At 37.1% G+C, this 22,572-nt stretch overlaps 3 long non-coding RNA genes across 4 annotated transcripts in view; 2 read left to right on the forward strand and 1 right to left on the reverse strand.

Moving 5' to 3' along the window:
- LOC132139800 (uncharacterized) overlaps nt 1-22,572 on the forward strand; it is a 124,972-nt gene that overhangs the window by 65,471 nt on the left and 36,929 nt on the right. The window lies entirely within an intron of this gene.
- The window catches only part of LOC132139803 (uncharacterized), a 70,327-nt gene continuing 52,697 nt past the window's right edge, over nt 4,943-22,572 (reverse strand). Inside the window, exon 2 of the long non-coding RNA XR_009433668.1 lies at nt 4,943-5,151. This is a non-coding gene — a long non-coding RNA (uncharacterized LOC132139803). The remainder of the gene's footprint in view (nt 5,152-22,572) is intronic.
- LOC132139802 (uncharacterized) lies at nt 9,368-15,425 on the forward strand. Of its 2 annotated transcripts, XR_009433667.1 has the most exons (3): nt 9,368-9,527; nt 14,386-14,506; nt 15,214-15,425. It is a non-coding gene; the product is annotated as an uncharacterized LOC132139802 (long non-coding RNA). The 2 variants fall into 2 exon arrangements; XR_009433666.1 differs by lacking the exon at nt 9,368-9,527 and having other exon boundaries at nt 14,311-14,506.

The raw sequence follows: 22,572 nt of genomic DNA on the forward strand, positions 1-22,572 counted from the left end.
TTATTAATAGTTAGTAAGGTACATGTTAGGTTTAGGTACTGGGTAAGATTAGGGATGTAGAATAAGGTCAAGTAGAATAAGGCATTAATATGTTCTTAATTAGCACTAATACATGGCTAATAATCTAGTAATATGCATGCTAATAAGCAACTAATAGGTGTTACCTATTCTAAAGTGTTACCAAATAAACTCACTGATCCCTTATTAATTTTTGTGTATTGTTTCAGTATGTCTAAATACATACATAAAAAAATAAATAATAATAATTACACATCACAGACTTCCAAAAGTGGCGTCATCCAGACTCTTTTCAATTATGTTAAACCCCAGAGCTCTAGAATGAGCCACAGATGAGCTAAGGACACACCCATGCTAACCGCCAAAGCCAATGCCTGTGGTATGTAATAGCTTCGAGGTTAGCTGCTAAGATGCTAACATGCTTTGGGCCATATAGTTAGCATCTAATCATGTTCACTGGCTTTCAAAATAGTCCTTTAGGCTTTAAAAATGATGCTGTTTACCATGTAAAAAGATAGCAAAAGCAGACATCCCTCGATGCAGACAAGGAGGTGACAGTGAAAGACTTAAGGGGACAATCTGTGGCAGCAATTATGGTAGAGACCATAAAGAATAATAATTAAGCTGCCAAAAGTGCTGTAAATTAATTGTTTTTCAAAGTAGTCAAACCAGCACGGTCACTAAAACATGCCCTTGTTCTCATGATGTTGCGGCGAACACAAACATTAAACATTGCATGTGTGTTTATGTGTCCACATCTCAAGACATTTTAAAAATCTCTCCAGACTCTCATCATGCTTTCATTATTTCCTTCACCATAAGACTAGAGAATGCTACTTACGGGACCACTTCTTTACTAAAAAGGAAGTCCCAAAAAGCCTTTGGCTTCCATAGTGAGGGATTATTATATTTAAACCTTGTTCTCTCTCAGTCTCAGTTGTCTGTCATTAAACTGATCCTAAGTTTATGTGTAAATGAAATCTTACTTATGCAGGCTGTAGCTGAACCCATTCAGGAAGACCTTGTCAGTTGAGTTTATTCACAAGTTTTTTAATCAGAAAGTGAGCTCAACAGATTGGTCTTCCATTTTAATAATGTAGTGGTGTTTCAACATATTAAAGAACTGCTGAGAAGGCAGTTGTTTACGAAATGTAGGATAAAATGGGAGGAAATATTTCCATGTTTTTTTGCTCGTCTCCTCTTTCCTTATGCATTCCCTCCACTCCTGTCCTCGTAAAAACAAATCTTTCTCTCTCTCTCTCCGCAGCCTCTCGCGGTCTATGTAGGCAGCAGTATTGATAGGGTAATTCAGGCATGATGAACGATCCGATAATCACGAGACAGCTGAAATAAATCACACTCTGATCAATACACACACACACACACAGATCATTACCCTGCTGTAATGCATCCTCCATTAAAGCAGCACACAAAAACACATATGCCCAAGCAGAATGGAAAGGAGAGGGAAATGAAAATATTGTGTTTCTATAATGTAGAGGCAGAGATTGATGAGGGGTTTGGGCTTCTTTTGAACCGTAGACAAAAATGGAGGCCAAAGTCTTTTCCCAATATATTATAAAATCTCACCAGGGTTAGGTCATTGTAAAGGCCATGATACATTAAAATAGCACTGGAAAGTTCTGTGTCCTGTGCACAGTGCCTAAGGACATATTTTGCAATTCCATCTTAATATTGTATCTATTGACCTGTACTTATCTGTCTGACTCATTAGCAACATGTCTGACAAAGACAGCCAGCAAACAGCCTCCCATATAGCTCCAACAACAATGGTGAATGTGCCTAGTAAAAATAAGCATGGAGGCAATTTATCTGTGCACATCTGTCAGCCCTTACATGATTGATATTAAAGTCCAGAAAATTCGGTCATTTACTCACCCTAATGTCAAATCTGAATCACATTTTCCTTCTGTAGAACATAAAAGGAGAAATTCTGAAAACTGTGTTGGTCTCTCTTTTACATGCAATCACTATAAACTGAGTCTGAAGCTTTTAACCTCCATATAATAATAATAATTATAACAAACAAATAAATAAATACTATTGAAGCATCATAAAAAGAACTTATGAACTATATTCCAAGTCTTCTAAAGCCATATGATAACTTTGTTTGAGAAAGAAACCAAAATGTTGCCATTATTCACATACTGTACCTCCAGTGTAGCTTTCTTTTAGATATGATTTATATCTCACTACACTTCTGCATATTCAGATTCGCTGCATCACATGACACAGTACATTTTTATTAAACCTGACACTTTCCATCTACAGGTGCCATTTTTTTGAAGACAGTATAATTTTCAGTGAATAATGACTTAAAATTGGGTTTGTTCATCACATAAAGCTATTTTATGGCTTCAGAAGACACGGAACAGAGCAGACAACATTTTTTATGATACTTTTATGGTGTTTTTCTAATTCATTCTCAAAGACATGCCAGTAAAAGTGTCCCATAACACTACGGGTTGTATAAACTGAGAAGTGATGTGATCTCAACATGTTACCCCAATGAGGTGGGTTGGAGCATGTAAAATAAGTAAGCTTTTATTAGGTTAATGATATGAGTCTTAATTTAATGTGATTATACATGATTTAAAATATATATATTTTTAAATACAATTAATTTCATTAAGGTTTTTTTTTTGAGTGCAGCTCAAAGAGACAGGAAAGACAGGAAGATAGAAAAAGGAAACAAGCACAGAGAAAAGGAGAGAAGGCAGAATGAATAGAGAGAATGAGTGGAGAGGAGAAAACAGAAAAAGGGGAAGGGAGAGAGGCTTTGTCATGCTGAATGTAATAAGCAGTAGGTAGTGTGTCTTATGGAAGGTGATTTATGGGGCCTGTCCTGAGCCAGCCAGCACTTTGTCTCCTCTAGCATGGAGGATGAATGGGCTGCTGTCAACCCAGCCAGAACACCCCTCCTCCTTCTCTCTCTCTCTCTCTTTTTCCCAGTGCCTGGTTTTCTCCTCTAGTTTCTGGCTCATGGAGGTTGGTGATCTAACCCGTTTTCTACTCTCTGCCTTTCATCTCCATACAAAACCCTCAGTCAACCAAAAAATCTGTAAAACTATAACAGGTCGACCCCAATCATGTAATTCCTGAAGTCACTGCTGACAAGCTGATAGACATTTTAAATGCGTTAGTCATTAGTATAATCCCCTCCATCATCAGAGCCCCCCATAGTACGGCAGGAATGCTAATCCATGGCAGCTGATCAGCTGTTCTCATTAAAGCAGTTTCCTCGGTGAGCCTGCAGTTATCTCCCGACCTGTCATTGACCTCCACTCTAATCCAACAGAGACTCTGGACTGACCTGAGGAAATAAATAGCAAGACCTCAGTTAAATTGTTGTGTGGATTTTACGACCTGCTTCTAATTTTTATCCCTAGCAGAAAATGAGAGATGGACCCCCGATAACCCCCTAAAACCTTCCAGAGACTTTAAAGTCAACATGAAATCAAAATCGACTATTTATTTTCCTAATACACATTCCTAGTCTAATTGTGAATGATTCACTGGTGTATATTATTCCAAAGAAAAGCATTGTTTGTCTTTGTAATCACAATTTAATAAGTTTCTCTTCCCCTTGAATGTCCTTTCTGTGCACATAACTGTTAGTTGAACAGCTATTTAAATAGCAATCCAACCAATTCCCAATTTTTCTTATTGCATATATTTTTCTTATTTCAGCCAGAAATATATCATAATATGGCAGTAAAATGGGTTAAAAGTGACAACTCACTTAAATTAATAATCTTTAAAGTCACAATTTAACAGATATAGTGACAGTCTTTTTTTAACAAGCCACCAATTATTGATTGGGTGAAGATCTGAATGCAAGCTTAAAGCTAAGTGTAAAAAACGGGTGCAGTTTAAGCTGAATAAATGACTGGAGAAGTCAGCATATAAAATACCAGAAAGAAGTCAAAATTTTAAAAATGAAACATGCATAGATGAATCATTCACAATAAGATCAAAAATGCCTTTAGAAAACAGACAAGGTGACTTTTCATGCCAACTTTAAAATCTCATATGCCTGTCTTAATTTTTTATGTTTTGGACTGACTTGTCTAAGTGAGTGTGCAAAATCGTGTTTTTGTGTCAGTTTATCTGCATATTTTGGTCTCCCTGTGATCATTTGTATTTCAGTGTGCATTCTCAGCTCTTCTACTGACTGTGAGTATGTGTGTGTGTGTGTGTTAGCAGAAGCAGATGGTGTATTAATAGTGTAAAATATGATCTGCAGGAACCCAATATGCTTACATGCTTGTGTTTATGGAAATCACAGTGCACCATGGGAATAAATAATTGCCTTTCTGTTCTACCGTAGTCCAAGCCACAAGCTAGCAGGGAGAGAACCCAAAACAATAATTATAACAACAATCAACTATATATACTTCTCTCTAATTCTATCAGTTTTTGTGGTGCTATGAAAGACCAACTCATTCTCCTTGTCAGATAGAGGGCAGCGTTGCTAAAACTGAGCAGCTATTCCCACGGTCTCTCTCTGTCGCTCCCACTTCGTCTCTTCCATCTGCTGAAGATCTAATGGTTGATTAGAGTTGACAGCAGAGAAACAAAAGGAAGGGGACGCTAACAGAAGGAGGCACAACAATTAGCACATAAGCAAGGCGAGTGTTTATCTGTTCTCGCTGCCACTCGTACCCACCGTCCTTCTGCTGCTCTCATGTCTGATAACTGATGAAGAACCCAAGAGCACTTGAGTCAATCCAATAAACATGATCAATCATAACAGCTGCATTAAGACGTGGAGATTTCATTGCTTGACTTGTGCAGATAATGTGGTTTCTGAAAGAATAATGAGAATAGACTATTTCATGCACTGCGAGGAAATATTTGTAGTGGATCAGGAAAAATGGTGAGGAAAGATTGTCGACACACACTCATATTCAAGTTTAATATGTACAGACAACTATAAGTAAGTGATTTGTAGGATGATTTGCATGAAATGTGTAAACACTGAGGCCCTGTTTATTTGAGCATCCTGACCAGTCCAACACAACAACACTGGCCTAACCAATAGCCTGAGGTTGGGGGGCGGGATTATCTGTTGGTCCAACAAATGGTAGATCAGGGGAGTATTTGGTAAACCTGTGCAAAAAAACAATCAATTTGCAGTTTCATTTAATGATGTCAATGGTCATTTTATAAACTACATTACACATTAATTAATGTCGGTTCAGCACAACTGTTCGTTTACGAATGCTGACTGAGACACACACACACACACACACACACACACACACACACACACACACACACACTGCCCTTTGGGATCTCAACTGCATACCCCATGTACTGTTTTACTGAGCAATTGTCAAACGCCATTAAATCAAGTGAGTGTCCACAGAGACAGGAAATTGAGGAGGGGGTGATCTTTGCATGATGAGAGAGGACAAGATTTATGTGTCTTTTACCAAGAAGAAGATCGTAAAACATAATTACAGAAAGTTCCCTCACACACACACACACACACACACACACACACACACCACTGACTGCACACAGAGCACAATTCATCTATACACATCCTCTCTCACATTCTCTCCATATTTCCATTTCCCATCCATCCATCTATTTATCTATCCATTCGCCCTAATAAGCCCAGCCCTGGAAACAAACAAAACAAAAACAAACAAAAAAACATTATGAGAAGAAAAACAACAACAACAACAACAACAACAACAACAACAACAACAACAAAAATATATATATCCCATGCAGGACTTAATTGTAAGAAGTAAGTTACACTACAGCTCAAATTTTTTTAAAATCTTTTTGAAAGAAGTTTCTTACTCATTTTCTTTTTTAATATATTTAAAATCCAATTTATTTCTGTGATGGTAAATCTGAATTATTAGCAGCCATTGCTCCGGTCTTTAGTGTCTCATGATTCTCGATCATTTTAATATGCTGATTTGGTTTCCACAAAATTATTAAGCAGTAAAAACAGTTTTCAACACTGATAATTCTAAGAAATATTTCTTGAGCACCAAATCAGCATATTAGAATGATTTAGGATCAAGTGACTCTATGACTGCTGAAAATTCATCTTTGCCATCAGAGGAATAAATCGCTTTTTTTTTTTAATATTAAAATAGGAAACAGTTCTTCTAAATTGTAATATTAGTTCACAATTTTAACAGTTTTAATGTATTTTTGATCAAGTAAATGCAGGCTTGGTGAGCATAAGAAACTTCATTCAAAAACATAAAAAAATACTTAATTACTTAAAACTTTTGATCAGTAGTTTACATTGCAAAATGAAGCCAAATTTGTGAGTCTGCTTAAACAATGCCCTAATATCTATGTGCTCATAGTCAAATAGGGAGCACATTTTGATTAAAATTACACTAATTTTTCTTTATATTACAAAGATAAACATTGAAACATCCACCACTGAATAATTCGCAATAAGACCAAAAATGTGCATTAAAACACACACACAAAAAAAGCATGTTGACTCTAATGATTTAAAATTTCCTCAAAAGTTAATTCTCATTATGGCTCTCAAATGAAGAGCAATACCTCCCAAAACATGTTGGTTTGACAAACGTAAAGAGCTTACTCAAGGTGTATATAAAACGCGAGCAGGCTCTTTAGATGAACAACGCACCCAGAACCTTTGCACCAAGCCTAATTACTCTAGTAGCTCTGCCCAATTCTATTCAACCCGGCCGGCCTGAAAGACTGTGCACCAGATGTTTCTGAAAGGGGGATGGATCTCTTTTCTTCTCTTCTCCCCTTCTTTCATAAGTCAGTGACTAACTTTTTGACCTCCCCTCCTTTCTCCTGCAGGTCTTGTGTGTGAGGGTCAGGGAGAGGTGGTGAGGTTATAGTGAGGTCGGGGCACATTCAATACAGCACCAACTGCACCTCCCCTCCTGGCCTCCTCCATGCCACATCCATCTCTCCTCTCGTCTCTCTCCTCCCCCTGTTCCTTCAGACAGCCCTGAAGAGCCACAGATGCCATTCCCCTCTGTTTTCTGTAATTCGTCTTCAGGAGGGGGGACACAAAGAGGATGCTTGTTGGACCGAGAAGAAGAAATATGGCTCTCTCTACCTTCCCGCACAATACGACCAAACAATAAACACTGCTTGTGTACACATATCATGACAGAATAATGTGGCCATAAATACCAATACAGACACTCCCTCTCATAATGTCTCTCTTTTCCTACATGCATAGACAGATGTCATAATCATACTAGACAGCTGTCGGCTACCAATTAATTTTTATTTCGAAGTATTAATGTCAATAAAAAGTTCAATATATGACACTTGTTTACTCCATTGGTAACACTTTACAATAAATTTGTACACATTTGATAAAGTATTCAGTATCATGAGCTAGGAATGAACAATTTTAACACCATTTTTTAATCTTGGTTAATTTGTAAATATTCTACTTTTCATTAGTAGCATGTATCCACTATATATTGATTAACCACTTCAGCTGTTATTTAGATTTTTTGAGAATTAGGCATATGCAATATTGGACCCACCGGTGGGTCCCCAGAGTTGATGTGGTTAAACACTTTTAATTTACATTTCTGTATTATTTTTTTTAAATCTCAGTATTTTATACTGTACATTATATAATATGTGATGCCTAAATTTACTTACAGCATTTTTAAAAACAACTGATTACATTTATTTGTGTTTTGTATTTATTTATTTACTAAAGTGTTTTAGTGTTTTATTTTACAGAATAAATTGGCCTTAACATGAACATAATAATCACTTTATTATCAACCATAATATTAATAATCAGTGCATTACAAATTATCAGTTCACATTAATGCATCAGCTAATGTATAATTTGTAATATAAAAATAGATTGCATATGTACAATATAACCTTAACCAAGATTAATAAGTGATGTAAAAGTGCTGTTCATTGTTAGTTCATTTTAACAATGTGGACATAACCTTTGCTGTAAAGTTTTACCACTCCAAATCACAATCCAAGTGTCTGACACCAACATTTCCTCTTTCCCCATGTATGAAACAAATGCTGCTTACATTGAAAGGTGCTGTCTGCTTCTGAATAAATGCAACACATCTGATTTACATTACCCAGATAAAACTACACCACCAACACAATAAACAAGGTTTAGATAGACCTAAAGGGCTTTCATGCAACAGCTATATTTGTGCATCCACTGCTTGCTGATGTTATAAAGCAAATGGTATTAAGTCTGTTTTGCTCATTTCCAAGATTTGCTAACATCACAAGGTGACTAATAGCATTTTAAGTGTCCCTCCATCAGTTTGAGCTTTACTACACCATTGGTCTGTGTAAATACTTCCACACATGCATAAACAATGACCTTGGCTCTGATTGGTCAGACTGTTTTCTCTGATGGAGTGAGCGGTTTGGCTTGGTGAAGCACAGGCTGAAAATAGCCAGGCCCCTGGCATAGGTTTGAATCACTCATGCAGTTTATAGGGCACTGAACAGGTTTAATGAGCCACAGATAAATCTGATATTTCAGTCGTTTCCCACAACACCCGGCCTCGATGCCTAATAGTGACTTAGTTCATGATAGCACCTTATTTAAAGTCACTCCATTTCAGTTACGAGCACAATCATCAGGCCCTGTTGCATGAATTTAGTGTAACTCGCCTAGTTTCTTGAAATGGTGCAATTAATGTGCTGTTACTGTAATTATTGCATTTTGTACCTTAAAATAAACTAGGGTCTGTAGGCCTACAATACAGAGAGGCCTGCTGTCCTGAAGCAGCCAGTTCCCCACCCATGAGTCAGGATGAGGTTAAACTCTCAGCTTTTACCAACACCATGCACACATGTGTGTGCAAGTGCATATTAGCAATGGTGGTTTGTTATAGGGAGTCATCAGTAACTGTCCCTATGATGCCAGAAGCTTAATTAACCCTCTCTCTCATTAACACTCTCTCTATATGGCTCTCTCTCACCAGCTAACGCTCTTTCTCCCTCTCTCGCTGCTCTAGTCTCGGCCAATTACTGAGCCCAAATGGAACAGCATTAATCAAATCTTTAGTGCAGCAGCATGCTTTGAAATATCAGATTACGCAGGGCTGCAAAACTAATATGTCACTGTCACCGAGCTCGCGCAGGCATTTAGAGGCTAGCATTAACAAGATGGCTAACGTCACGATCGTCTGCGCGCTATGTGGAACGCCGCTCTAGGGGCCATTAGTGAGACAAGGAAGAGGATAGCAGAGGGTTCTGCTTTCACTCCATGCTCATTTTTTATGCCCCCTTTCTTCTTTTCCTTCCTCTTTGTCTTCTGCTTCTCTTATTGTTCTGTCAAAAGGCCTGCGCCGCGGATGAGGAAGAATGGGCAAGACAAACAGCCTGGTGAGAAAGGCTCGAAGGAGATTAAGCAAAGGGAGGAAACGGGGGTCAGCAAAGGAAAGGAGGGGTGCCGAAAGGAGGACAATGATGCAAAAAGCACGAGGAAGGAAAGAGGAATGAAATGAGTGAAATCTCAAGCGGATCGAAGAACAAATTTTGGGCCGCTTTTTTGGAAATGTGCTGACCTGTAGGCATATGTGCCTGGCGTAATGGCTCCTTCTACGTGGTGTCAACACACTATTCTCAGGGTGAAAAAAGAAGGGGCGAAGAAAAAACATGGCTCTGTGAGAAAAAAAATGTGCTGTTACATAGGGAGTTTGGGCGTGCTCTGTGACAGGAGGCAAAATAGATGACAGTGTAATGATATTAAAAGCGCAAAGTTGTTAAGATGCCAAGTCAAGGCCCCATAAATCCAGCCAGGGCTCCCACTGCCTGTCCCCACACTGCGTAATTAAATCTGATTTATGAGGCGTATTACAGCAGTGAGAGATAGTTCATATTCCAGCTCTGCTTTATTAGACAGCCTGACAGGCGCCAAAAAATATTGTCGAAGTTGCCTCGGCCCTAGCCGCCAAAAAGCCTAGCTCCGCACTCTGTCTTTTGTTGTGTCAGTCCTCCCTTCCTGTGATGGATTAGGCACTCTTTCTCAGTCTCTCTTATTCTCTCTTTCATTCACTCTCCATCTCCTCCCTTAGTCAGAATGTGGTGGAACAGCCCCTTGTGACACAGCCAGACAGCTTCATCTTCATCAGTAGCCCCCAACACCTCCACGTACCCCCCGCCTGCTGTCCCCCGCCGGGCCGAGAAGCAAAAGAGGGAAGGCACAGGTGTGGAAGTAGAGAGCTGTTTGTGAAATAAAAATATAGCGAGAAACAAGGTTTTTATTGTTAACTAAAACAAAAGTAAAACTAAAACCATTTTAAAAAGTTTTTGTTACTTGAAATCAAACAAACATTAAAAAGGAAAACTCCACTTAAAAAAAAAATAGTCTAATTTTCCAACTGCCCTAGAGTTGAACAGTTGAGTTTTACCATTTTCGAATCCATTCAGCTGATCTCCATCCATTTAGCTTAGCTTAGCATAGATCATTGAATTTGATTAGACCGTTAGCATCTCGCTCAAAAATGACCAAATAGTTTCTATATTTTTCATATTTAAAAATGTGACTGTTCTGTAGTTACATCGTGAACTAAGTCAACAGAAAATGAAAAGTTGCGATTTTCTAAACCGATATGGCTAGGAACTATACTCTCATTCCGGCGTAATTATCAAGGAACTTTGCTGCTGTGGGTGCACGAAATTACGAAATGCCTAAATAATAATAATACACAGCAACTCTGCAACTACACAAACTAGCTGGGGACTATTTTCAGGCTGCGTAATATCACTATGCCTGCTGCACCCATAGTTCGGCAGCAAAGGTCCTTGATTATTACGATAACGGTCTAATCAGATTCAATGATCTATACTAAGCTAAGCTTAAAGTGCTACTGCCAGATCCGGAGATCATGAATGGATGGATTCGAAAACAGTAAAACTCAACTGTTTAACTCTAGGGGAGTTGAAAAATGAGTCCATTTTCAAAAAAAGTGGAGTGTTCCTTTATATATATATATATATATATATATATATATATATATATATATATATATATATATATATATATATATAAACTAAAGATATCAAACTAAAATTAAAATAAAAGACAAATTCAAACTATTAATAAAAAATATTTAAAAATAAACACTACAAAGAGAGAATTAATTTTTTCCATTCTTTCTGAGAGACCAAAACAATATCAAACATCATGAAAACAGATGCATTTTGTGGCTAATTTCACCACTTTACTTAGATTGGAACATAAAGGAAGTCAAACCTTAACATTTCTGTCTTTTCGCTGACAAAAACACTTTTGTATTGTTGTGTTTTCAGCGGTTGTCCTGAGGTTTCAGCTTCAACAGGTACTAGAAATCTCAAGATCTTGTCTGATGTAGAAACAGATCAAATATTTGAGGCAGCTAAATTGATTTTTCTTTCTACAATTCGCTATCCCTTGCGCATTTTCAGAGAACTAAAGGGCCTCTCGTAGTCACCCACGCAGCTCTCCATTGAGTAAACCCGAGAGAAAACAACTCACCAGCAGACCTTAAAGAGTGGAGGGAGAGACAGAGAGAGAGAGAGAGAGAGCAAGCGCAGATAAAAGAAGAAAGGATGAGAGCAGGAGGATGGCAAAAAAAACACCAGCTGATGTTAACGAGCTGGGACACTTTTATTATCATTATTAATTAAAGCTTTTCAAGCAACAGAATTAAATCAATACGCTGGAGTGAAGCAAATTTCAGAAGGCTGCTCAGATCAATCAGGAAGAGTTTTTATCTGCGTAACTGCCACTGAGCTAAGCTCGTTAGTGAAACAGTCGTTAACAAGGCACTTGCGGCAAGAGGATAGATCTGAGCTATTTCTAATTAGGAGGACATAAACCCAGCAACCATTTCTCCTCTATGATTAATTGTTAAGTTCATTTGTGATTTTACCCCCTCCTCCTACTATCCTCTTTCCTTTTCTGTCACAAACACACAGACACAATCCCAATTTCTCATGTAGATCTATTTTCACTTCTCGTCGTCTTCTCACTTTTTCACTCAGCGTAACCATTAAACAGGATTAAATGCTTGCAGAGATTCTTGCCTTGTGTTAAATGATTGCGTCCTTATAGGGGAAATGAGACCATTTATCATGAGCCCATCCTCTGGGTGTGCTGCAGGTCGTTAGCCATCTACTGTCATGAAATAATTAGTTTTACTATTAATGTAGCAAAGCTCAATGATCATGAGTGCCCACATGTCCCCTTACACTGGGATTAATTGTATTAATGTGCTCAGATGCTCACTAAAGGCCTTTTAAAAGGGATGAAATGTTAGCAGGGTTTTGAAACATGTAACAGTCTTGAGCAGATAATAGCACAGAAAGATTCAGCGCTGCTTCCACTTTTATATCGTCTTTAATACCAATAGATTATAATAATGCAAACTGATGATAATGGCTGAAATGGCTATATTATGAATATAGCTCTTACATGGTAAATGCAACACTTACATAGTTCTAAAATAACATTGTAAAACAGATAGTGCTGACTCTAAATTGGATTTGATCCTATAAATAAATCTTTTATGACTGGAAATGAAAAAACTTATTTGATTAATATCAAAATAACAAATGATTGAAAGTGCCATGTTATATTTTAATTTGTTAGATTGATAAAAAAAATTAATTATAATTAATCATAACAATAATAATTTCTTTATAACATAAAATAAAATATAACATGGCATTTTCCATCATGCCTGAAAATACCAATTATCCATAGTAACATCTGTGTAAACATAGATATCCATATCTCATAACACTTTATGAATGTATGCCATTTATATTTACAAGCCAGTTTTAAGAACAATTAAAAACACTGCTAAAACATACACTGATTACCCAGCAGTAATCATTTCTACATATTTTAATTAGAGAGAAATAACAGGGAATGAGTGACACCATCAGTGATCATTTTTGATGACACAGTTCTTGAGGCAGTATTATAAACCTAATGAAGAACAATGCTCGATTAAAAGTCCACAGCTGTTCCTGCCTCACAAACATCAGGAGGATGGGCTGGAAAAAAAATTCCTCACAATGTCAGAGGTGACACTGTGTTGATGAACAACGACAGAGGTGTAATGTTAGCAGAGACATAAAGGCTAAATGCTATTGGTGACACTGGCCTTTGGCTATGGGCATTGTGATTAGGCTACTGCTTGAGGTCTGCCCTTTGCCACACTACATGCTGACCTCAATATCGTAGCACTCTTTAGCAGTGTCTCTCTGCAGGCTGTAGCTGTAGTCATAGTAGACCGCATCTGGGGCCTGTAATCAACGTCATGACGCATTAAAAACTGAGACAGAATCTCTCCCCCAAACTCACTGGAGATGTACTTTGGGTCAGAAACACAGCCAACCTCCCCTCAGCATAGGATGTCTGTTTTTGTCTTTCATTCATCCATTGTTTTAGGGCATGATCTAGTTTCAAACTGTATCTGATTGTCTATTTAATCGAAGATTTGAACATGAATGCTGCTTTCTTACATGTGCACAATTCTAGGGTGTTGTTATGCAGTTGCTAAGGTGTTCTGAGCAGCAGTTTGCATTTACAGTGCATGGGAGAGCATTATCAAAGTCCCTTTCCAGGAGTCTGTTCACTTGGCGGCCATAATTGCAACGCCTCTGGACAGCTCATTCATGACCAAGTCCTATCTAAATGAATGGGGGAATCCTAAAATCACAAAAATTCACCTATGAACGCACAGATAAATAACATATTTCAAATCACCAACAAAATCTGAAATGAACTGCCCTATGAAAGTTGTATCATATGCTCAAATAGCAAATATTAAAAAGCATATTTGTCAGGCTGGACCAGCCAATGCGCATGCATATTTCTATGGGAGCTGGTGCGTCTAACAACTGCTGCAGTAACACAATGACTTCACCAATCAGCGCATGGCTTTTTAATTTAGAAGGTGGGATTATTCTACCATATTGCGTGATGCAGTTTTCCCCAGTTTTCATTAGTATAGAAGGGCACCGTCTTTGTATTTCTGTTGTCTTGGCATTACTCTGTGATTGCTAGGGTGTTGCTAATGATCGCCTAGAATCAATGATTGCTTGGCAAGTTAAAAGATTTCACTCAGATATCTCTACAATGTTTTATTTACATTACAATGTTTTGCATGCTCAGTTTAGGGGTATAAAACAAATTACTAACTTACTAAAAACAGCATTAAATGGAAAGTCAATCCATTTTCTAAATGTATATTAATGATTTTATTGTGAACAATACATGCATGCATGTTTTTTTTGTTTTTTGTTTTTACATAAAAATGTCATATTTGTATTTTCCAGTGAAATGACATTCTTCTCTTTGATAGATGCCAGACTTCTCCAATTATTTAGGCCACTTAAGCCCTGCAAGCTCGAATTCAGATGCAATCAACAACCGATGGACAGAATCAAGTCTCCACCTTACATTCTTTTTGATAATCAGTTTCACTCAGAGGTATGTCACAATACAAAATAGATCTGTTGATATACTTCAAAAAGATAGTTCACCCAAAAATTTATATTGTTTCATCATTTACTCACTCTTATGTTACACCAAAATTGTGAGTTTCTTTCTTCTGCTGAACACAAAATAATTTATTTTGAAGAATTTGAGTAATAAAACCGTTTCTGGTCCCCATTGACTTCCATAGTATTTTTTTTCCTATGGAAGTCAATGGGGATTAACAACTGTTTGGTTTCTCACTCTTCAAAATATATTATTTTATGTTGATAACATGATAGTGAGTAAATTATTACATAATATTCAGTTTTGTGTGGACTATCCCTGTAAATATGGGCAATAATATTCATTATTATTATTTATTTGTTCCAATACCAAACAATCTATTTAGCTAACTTTTCAGAGACATAATTTTGGGAACTGTGGACAGTTGTGGTGCAATAAAAGTGTCAATTACACACATGTGAGTAGCAAAATATCAAACTATGACTATGATATATTTGTATGTTATTTAGTTCTAATAAATTTCTAATCCTAGATGACTCAATGTGTCAAAGTGTTCAGTAAACTTGAATCATTACGAATCATTACTTAAGTCAGTGATCCAGACTCTCCAGCTGAAGAGACCACTGTGGAGAAAGTCTTACCTATTCCTGATTCATTTTCTCATTCTTTCTGTCTCTTTCTCTTCTTTGATCTAGATGCTATCGTCTGATTGTTGCCTAATGAATAGGCCATGTCTGAGTGCAAAGATCCTGCTGTACCCTAAGATGGATCGAACACCTGGACCTAAAAGAAAGATATAACATCAGTGTCATCACAGCCTACGATTGTATAACCAAGCCATCTGCATTACGTTTGAAGTGTGCTGTTTTCAAAAGTCTGGTTTATGTGAATAAAATAAACTGACGTTTTTTGGTTCATGTGTGTCTGTGCACGCACACGTGTGAGTGGCTGCCTCACTCAGCAGCTATGTGCAGCAGAGTGCAACAAAGCCACTACATCACTGTAATTAGTTTTGTCATTCTCTCTCTCTCACTCACTCACCAGCTCTAATGTAACATAGAGCTCAGGCCAGGCCAGCAAGGCCATTAATGAGTCACACTGACACAGCCTCCAGGACCCCAGTGCTTTTTACTGTCTATCCGCATCCATGACATCAATTAATCACTCGTTAATCCTACCCCCTACACCGGCCTTACAGAAAGGGGGCAGGAGGCCGTGTATGATCTAAACTTTACTCATGCAAAAAAAAGCAGAACGGCTGACAGAGCTTAAAACAGACTTATAATGAGATATAAGCTATATATATATCTTATATCTTATATATATATATATATATATATATATATATATATAACTTCACAATTCAAGGAATCCAATCCATTTTCAATGGAATAAAATCCTGCCCTACATTTTTTTTTCTCATTGAAAATGCATCTCATTATAGAAATAAAATAAGGCTAGGACAGGTATTCACATTGACTTGAACTAGGAAAAAACTGTTTAAACTTAGACCCAGTGTAACCCACTGCAAATTTTATTGTTAATTATGCACTTTAGAAACAAGACAGATAAGCAAAGAACATGTCCTTAAAAGGGGTTGTGTGGTGTTTATTGTTCAGTGTGTACATCAGATCGTCTTCTCCTCCACAGGGAGTGACTGAGGGGATGCAGGTGCTGGATGGACTAATGCTGCACTAACAGGTGTTCCAGAAGGCTTGGCCATGTATGGGAAGAATCGTCCACTGTGAATGTTTTGTTTATCCTCTCTGTCTCTCTCTCTCTCACTCACTCTCTCTCCCATGATAAATGACACACTTTCTTTGGGCTGACTTTTCACAGCACTGGAATCTTTCAAAGCCGTTAGTCTCTGGCATTTTGTTTCCCCAACCAAAAAAATTTATAAAATAAAATAGAGAAGTAAAAAACATGTATCTCATTTCCAGACGTCCTCCAGTGTGGATCTTATGGGGTGTGAGTGAATGCAAGAGTGATTCCTGTATCCCTGATCAAGATGGGTCACCATCTCACATTATACAGTGCAGTGAAAGAGTAGGATACTATGAAAAGTTGTAGCATTTTTCCAATACTGACCATAGCTATACTCAAACATTTTGGACACTTCTGATAAAGAAAGGTAATATAATTTGACAAATAACCATGTAGATTATGCAGAAATTGGTTTGGAAACAACTACTCATAATTTATTATTACTTAATATTAATTTATTTTCCACATTTTAGAATAATAGTGGTCAATCATCTATGATATAACATAAATGGAAGTATGTGAATTATGCAGTGTCAAAACAATCATATCTTCATCATATTTTTACAAAAAAAGAAAAAAGGTTAATCACTTTGTCTCTTAGAAAGGCCTCACTTTTAAAAAGCTATTTCACTGCTGGCAAAATGGGGTTTTAATCAATTTTGGCAGTTTAAGACTACATAACTAGAGAAAACAGAGAAAAGGGCTGTGGCAAAAAAAGGTAAGAAAACTTCAACACCCATAATGCACTGAGCTCAAAATACAAAAATGTGGAAGTACAATGTAAATTCTTCACAAAGGCGCTGGAGTTGTAAAGGTTCACCAGACGACAAATTTGACATCATATGGTGGACTGTTGCTGACAAATAAATGGGATATTTTGGTGCAGGTAACTTACACTTAGTAATAATACATTTCTTGGAATATTACTTTCCTTTACTTGTAGTATTGACACTGTAACAAAAAAATAAAATAAAACAGAATCCAAATCTGAAACAAAATAGTAAATTATTTACATAATATAATGGAAAACTTGCAATTTAAATGCTTTTGTTGTTGCTTTTAAATAAATGGATTAAAAACTGCCAGAATACAAAGATATTTTTTAAATAGCATTCAACTGGAATTATCTTTGCAGTCAGATGGTGTAGGTACAGTGTCCAGTGACCAGCTATGCTAACTAGCCAAACTTATATTTGTCTAAAAAGCTAATTTAAAGCATTTAAGCATCTAGATCAAGAGGTCTGTAGAATGAGAAAACAGTGGTTCAGTGGTTGTTAAACTACTGCCACAATTTAGTAATCCACATGTAGTTGCTCAGAATATACTGACTTGCACTATACACTGCAACACAAAGCACATGATCTGTTTCATGTACTAAATTTCCCCTACATGCTGTGCAAGGAAAGACTACAAGCAACAGAAAGAGTTAATTATTTACATTTATTTAAATGAATACAATTAATTTGTAAGCAATACTGACAAAGGTTGAGCTGACATTTCTAATGAGTAACAGACAGTGTGAGCAGCCATGTTGGATTTGAAATATGTAGGGGTTTACTGCCATGCAAAGGCAAAACGCAGTGGCTGTATATTTTGTCAAAACAGATGGGGTTCACAGTCTGGGATTTGACCTGTTACTTATCAATGGCTCAATTCAGAGGAAATATAGTGTGAAAACTGATATCAAATCAAAATTAAGTTGAAAAAAATATGATGGATTTGTTGTAGTTGTACTTTTTTATTATGTAGTTTGCTTTTATGTTAGAGCATGTTGAACATATGGGTACCAACTAAGCATTAAAATAAAAGAAGTAACACTGAATCTTTGTAGTGTAAAGGTCATGTAAAGTTGGAGGTGCACTCATTCAGAAAACAGTCTGCCTCACAAAATCAGTCTTTCAAACTCTGACACCCACAAGGTCCCACCGGTCTCCAAAACACACACGCACGCAAACTTTTTTTGGCCACAGAAACAGTTCCCCTGATCTGAGCAATCTGAACGTCACATAGCTCTCTCCCTGCTGCGGTCAGAAAAGAGTTTCCCGCTGCTAACAGGCAGGATAGATGACCTCCATTATACACAACTACAAATACATTCCTACAGCTGAAGGTGCAGTAAATTATCCTTCAGCAGAGATGGGAGGAGAGAGCAGAAGACTAAAAGAACAGAGAAAAAAAACAGGTGAAGGCCTAATATTTCAAGCTGGATTCCCTCTGAGAGAAGAATGGAGTCTCAAGTTTGTCTACTCTAAAGACCGTCTAACAAAAAAGGTCTTTGCAGTCCGAGAATTTTGCATTGTAAGAAAAGAAATTCGACCTCACATTGTTGTCAATCATGTTTGCACACTTCCTCCGAAACTTTCACCCATCATAAAAAAAATTCAGGTAAGGTTCGATTTGCTGCGTTTTCGCATCCGTAGCATGCATTTTAACAGGAAAGGATGGTGAATACGGAAAAAAAGGGAAAACGCATGCAGAAATTTCAGACTCAGTGTGCAAAGACCTTAAGAGCTATTGGTTCTGATGACTTAAAAGAAAATCAATCAGACAACCACACAGAGTCATATGTAACTGTGTTTGTGCATTATTTATTTTTCATGAGACTGAGAGTTTAATCCTCACTTGCTGACAAGTTACTAGTTACTTAAAGGTCCCATATTCTACATTTTTTCAGCATTTTCATTTCTACCTGAAGTGTCCTTATAATATAATTCAGTTTTTCTATGGCAGCAAAACTTCTGGTTTACTCTTGTATTGTGGTGCTGCTAATACGGTTGGCTTCTGGATGATAAACTACTTGTATTTTTCTTCATTTGTAAGTCACTTTGTATGCTAAGTGCATGCTAAAAGAATAAAATGGGAAAAAGTGTCATATTTTAGGTTTATATAACCATTTTTCTATATATATAACCAAGGTACACAGGCTGGCTTTGCTGCTGTATCTTTAAGACGACTGTATATAAATGACCAGTGACAAGTAAATGACAAGTACAGGTGGGTTTCACACAAGCTGAATGCATGTTAATATACTAATATACTATATATATATATACCTTATATATACACACACACAATTCAAAATATGTGTGTGTGGGCAGGTTTTGCTCTGGTTGTAGGGACAACATTTCTAAAGGTTTCTCTAGAAAAGCTAAACCTGTCTGAACCTCTTTGTGGAGAAGTATGTGTGTTTGCACATGTGTTTGAATGTGTATGAAATATGTAAAGACTTGACCTAAAAAAGCTGGTTTCTCTGAAGAATAGTGAGTTCTCTGTCACACCCACTCTCACTGTAACACTATAAATTAGCTACAATCCCTGCAGCATCAATCTAATATAATTGCTCTGACGCCAGTCGAGACAACAATTCTGTTTACGAGACAGTTTTCTCTTATCTGTTCGTATTATCCTATTATTAATGGTCTGCTTCATAAAAACACTTCTATTCATTCTGAACCCTCAAACAGTCTCCTGGAGAAATAGACAGTAAACATACAAACTCAAGTGTCACAGAATTGCTAAAGTGTCTGGCTTTGTCAAACTAATGTGCAGAGTGTTACACTGCGATGTCAAACACGATCATATCAAACACACACTCTTTACCCATGGGGCATTTCATCGTGGCAGCTTGACAACACAACCACAGAAACTCAAAACACTTGCTTATCAAGAATATCACTGCAAGTTTATGAGAAATGTGATGAAAGCAAAAGACAAGAATTCCTTTGATATGATGGCCTTTGCCAATATAACCAGATTTTGGCACTAATGACAATATTTATCATGATTAGTCACTGCTGCAGATCAGATTTAAAACTCACATTTAAAAGCTACCCACTGGATGTCAACTATGTATACACTGTATTGTATGTCAAGGCTCAGAAAAACTACTCGATATCCAACACTTCCTTTCGATTTTAGAAAAGGTTTTAGTACAGTTCTTTAAAAAAACGCTTACTTCATACATAGAAGAGACAGAAACAAGTTGTCACAAAGTAAAATTCTCAAAATTAAAACTTTTGAATTTAACACATGAACATACCCATTCCCATAATAACTCAAATTGCAATTTTGATATATATTTATATTAACAGGAGTAAATAAAATAAAATGACAATGTTTCATGGCCCAAGGCCTATTGGGGCATGTTGTCATTTTTCCCCCTTTTTTGTAATCAAGAATTAAGGTGTATAGAGAAAGTGACTTCCAAAGTATTTCCTGAAGTAGGCCTACTGATCTTCTCTACAAGTCAATCTTTACATTACATTAAACAGATCCATAAAGGAAAACTCTATCATCATTTGGTCACCCTCATATAAAGTCAATGATTTACTTCCTTCTGTGGAACACAAAATAAGTATTTTGAAGAATGTTGGTGAACTGTTTCAGTTCCCATTGACTTCCATTGTATGGACGGTTTGTTTTTGAGTGGACTATCCTGCAGACAATCTGCATACATTTGGTGTTTCTGTTCTAAATGATGAAAAAAATATTTTAAAGTAGTTAAATGTATGAACAGAAAGAACAATTAAAACTTTTTTTTTTGCTCTCTGCTTTTGCTTTTGTTGAGTTATGTTCTCATGCTTTATGTTATATTATGTTGCTTTCTATTATTTTTTATTTTATGTTAGATTATGATACTGACTGTTGTATACACAAAAATGTGCAAGAGTTCATTGTGCGCATGTGTGAAAAGACTGGACTTTTATTTTGACTTCAGTCAACTTTTTCATTGAACCTTTTGCTGCTCCCTCGAGCACTGATGTTATGCCAGTGCATTGAGATGTAAACGGTAAAATAAAACAATACTAAGAAGTTATATTTGTAGTAATCTTTAATGGATGGATGACAACAACATATTGCACATAGGCATGATGGAGAGAAATGAAACCTTAACAGCTTTCATTTTCTACTCTCTCTCTCTCTTCCTCTGGATCTCAGCCCTCAGTTTCCTAGAGAAGAGGGCTGAAGACAGATTTTAATGAAACTGTCAGAGAGTGTGTGAGTGTGTGTGTTTGCTTCACTGCTGAGAGTGTAATTATGCCTCTTCCCTTAACAGACAGTCTGACACATATTCTCTCCTCCCTTCATCTCTTTCCCCACTCCGTCCATCTCACAGGCCCCTTAAGACACAAATTAACATTGCATTTGGTTTGTCATCAGCCTTTGAATGATAAACGGAGTTAAAACTGAAATTACTGAAACAAACCAATGTTTTACTCTTACAGTAATGCCACTATAATGACCAACTGTTGTTCCCAATAAGGCCGTTAAAACTATAGTGTGCAATCTAGTCACCGAAAACTATTTGTACATGAATGAGCCGTCAACATGCAAAAAACGACACTGTAAATCAATACAAACGGATACGTATGGAAAGATGGAAAAAGAGTGGAGAGGAAAAAGAGCCAAAAGAAGAAAGAAAGCAGAACCAATAATTAAGAAATACAGATGGGGCTTTACTTGAGATGGAGGGACCATAAATCCAATCATGTCTCGCTCTCTCTCACTCACTCACTCTATCATCAGCTCTGTAAGTTTTTAATCACACTGAAATGATTTATTTTAACATCAGCCATATGTCACCACACTTCCTTTCATTTTTCAAATTGTTTGTGTTTTTTCTCAATGATAAATTTATCTTCAGACAACCCAAATATGACTAATTAACTCTGAAATATAGGAACCAGATGTTCGGGTGAAGGAAGTTTCTCTCTCTCTCTCTTTCATTCTCTCCCCCTTACTCATTGTATGTTAAGTCAGGCTCTTTCGGCTCTAATGTGTGACCTGTCATACTGAGGTCCAGAGTAAATTTCCTTGCTACACTGCACATCCTGCAGTTCACAGGCACTTTCCTCTCGTTTCCATCATCTCTTTTCCTCCATCGCTCATCACCCCGTACCTAATAATCCTCCTCCATCTCTCGCAGACCACAAATTTCACAGGATTATTTATAATTACATCTAATTTACCATTTGGATCAAAACATTTACAGTGAGCACAAACAGCCTGGAAGCAATCAGAAATGACTGCAGCTGATCCCAAACTTTGTAAGAAAAATCACATCGTATGTAGCAATTAAATAAACGGTGTATTTGTATGTGAACTTGAAGTGCTAACTTCTCGGAGGGCTGCGCTTTGGCCTGTGTGCGTGTGTGAGAGTCGCTGCTAAAGCAGAGAGTGATGGCGCCGGGCCCTGGAGGGACCCATTGCTCTGACACTCTGACAGTTTGCCATGAGTGACGTGTGATCCGTACAAATTTCAGGACTAATAAATCTACCTGTCAGTG

This window comes from Carassius carassius, chromosome 4 (genome assembly GCF_963082965.1).
Source record: "Carassius carassius chromosome 4, fCarCar2.1, whole genome shotgun sequence".
NCBI classification, from domain to species: Eukaryota; Metazoa; Chordata; class Actinopteri; order Cypriniformes; family Cyprinidae; genus Carassius; species Carassius carassius.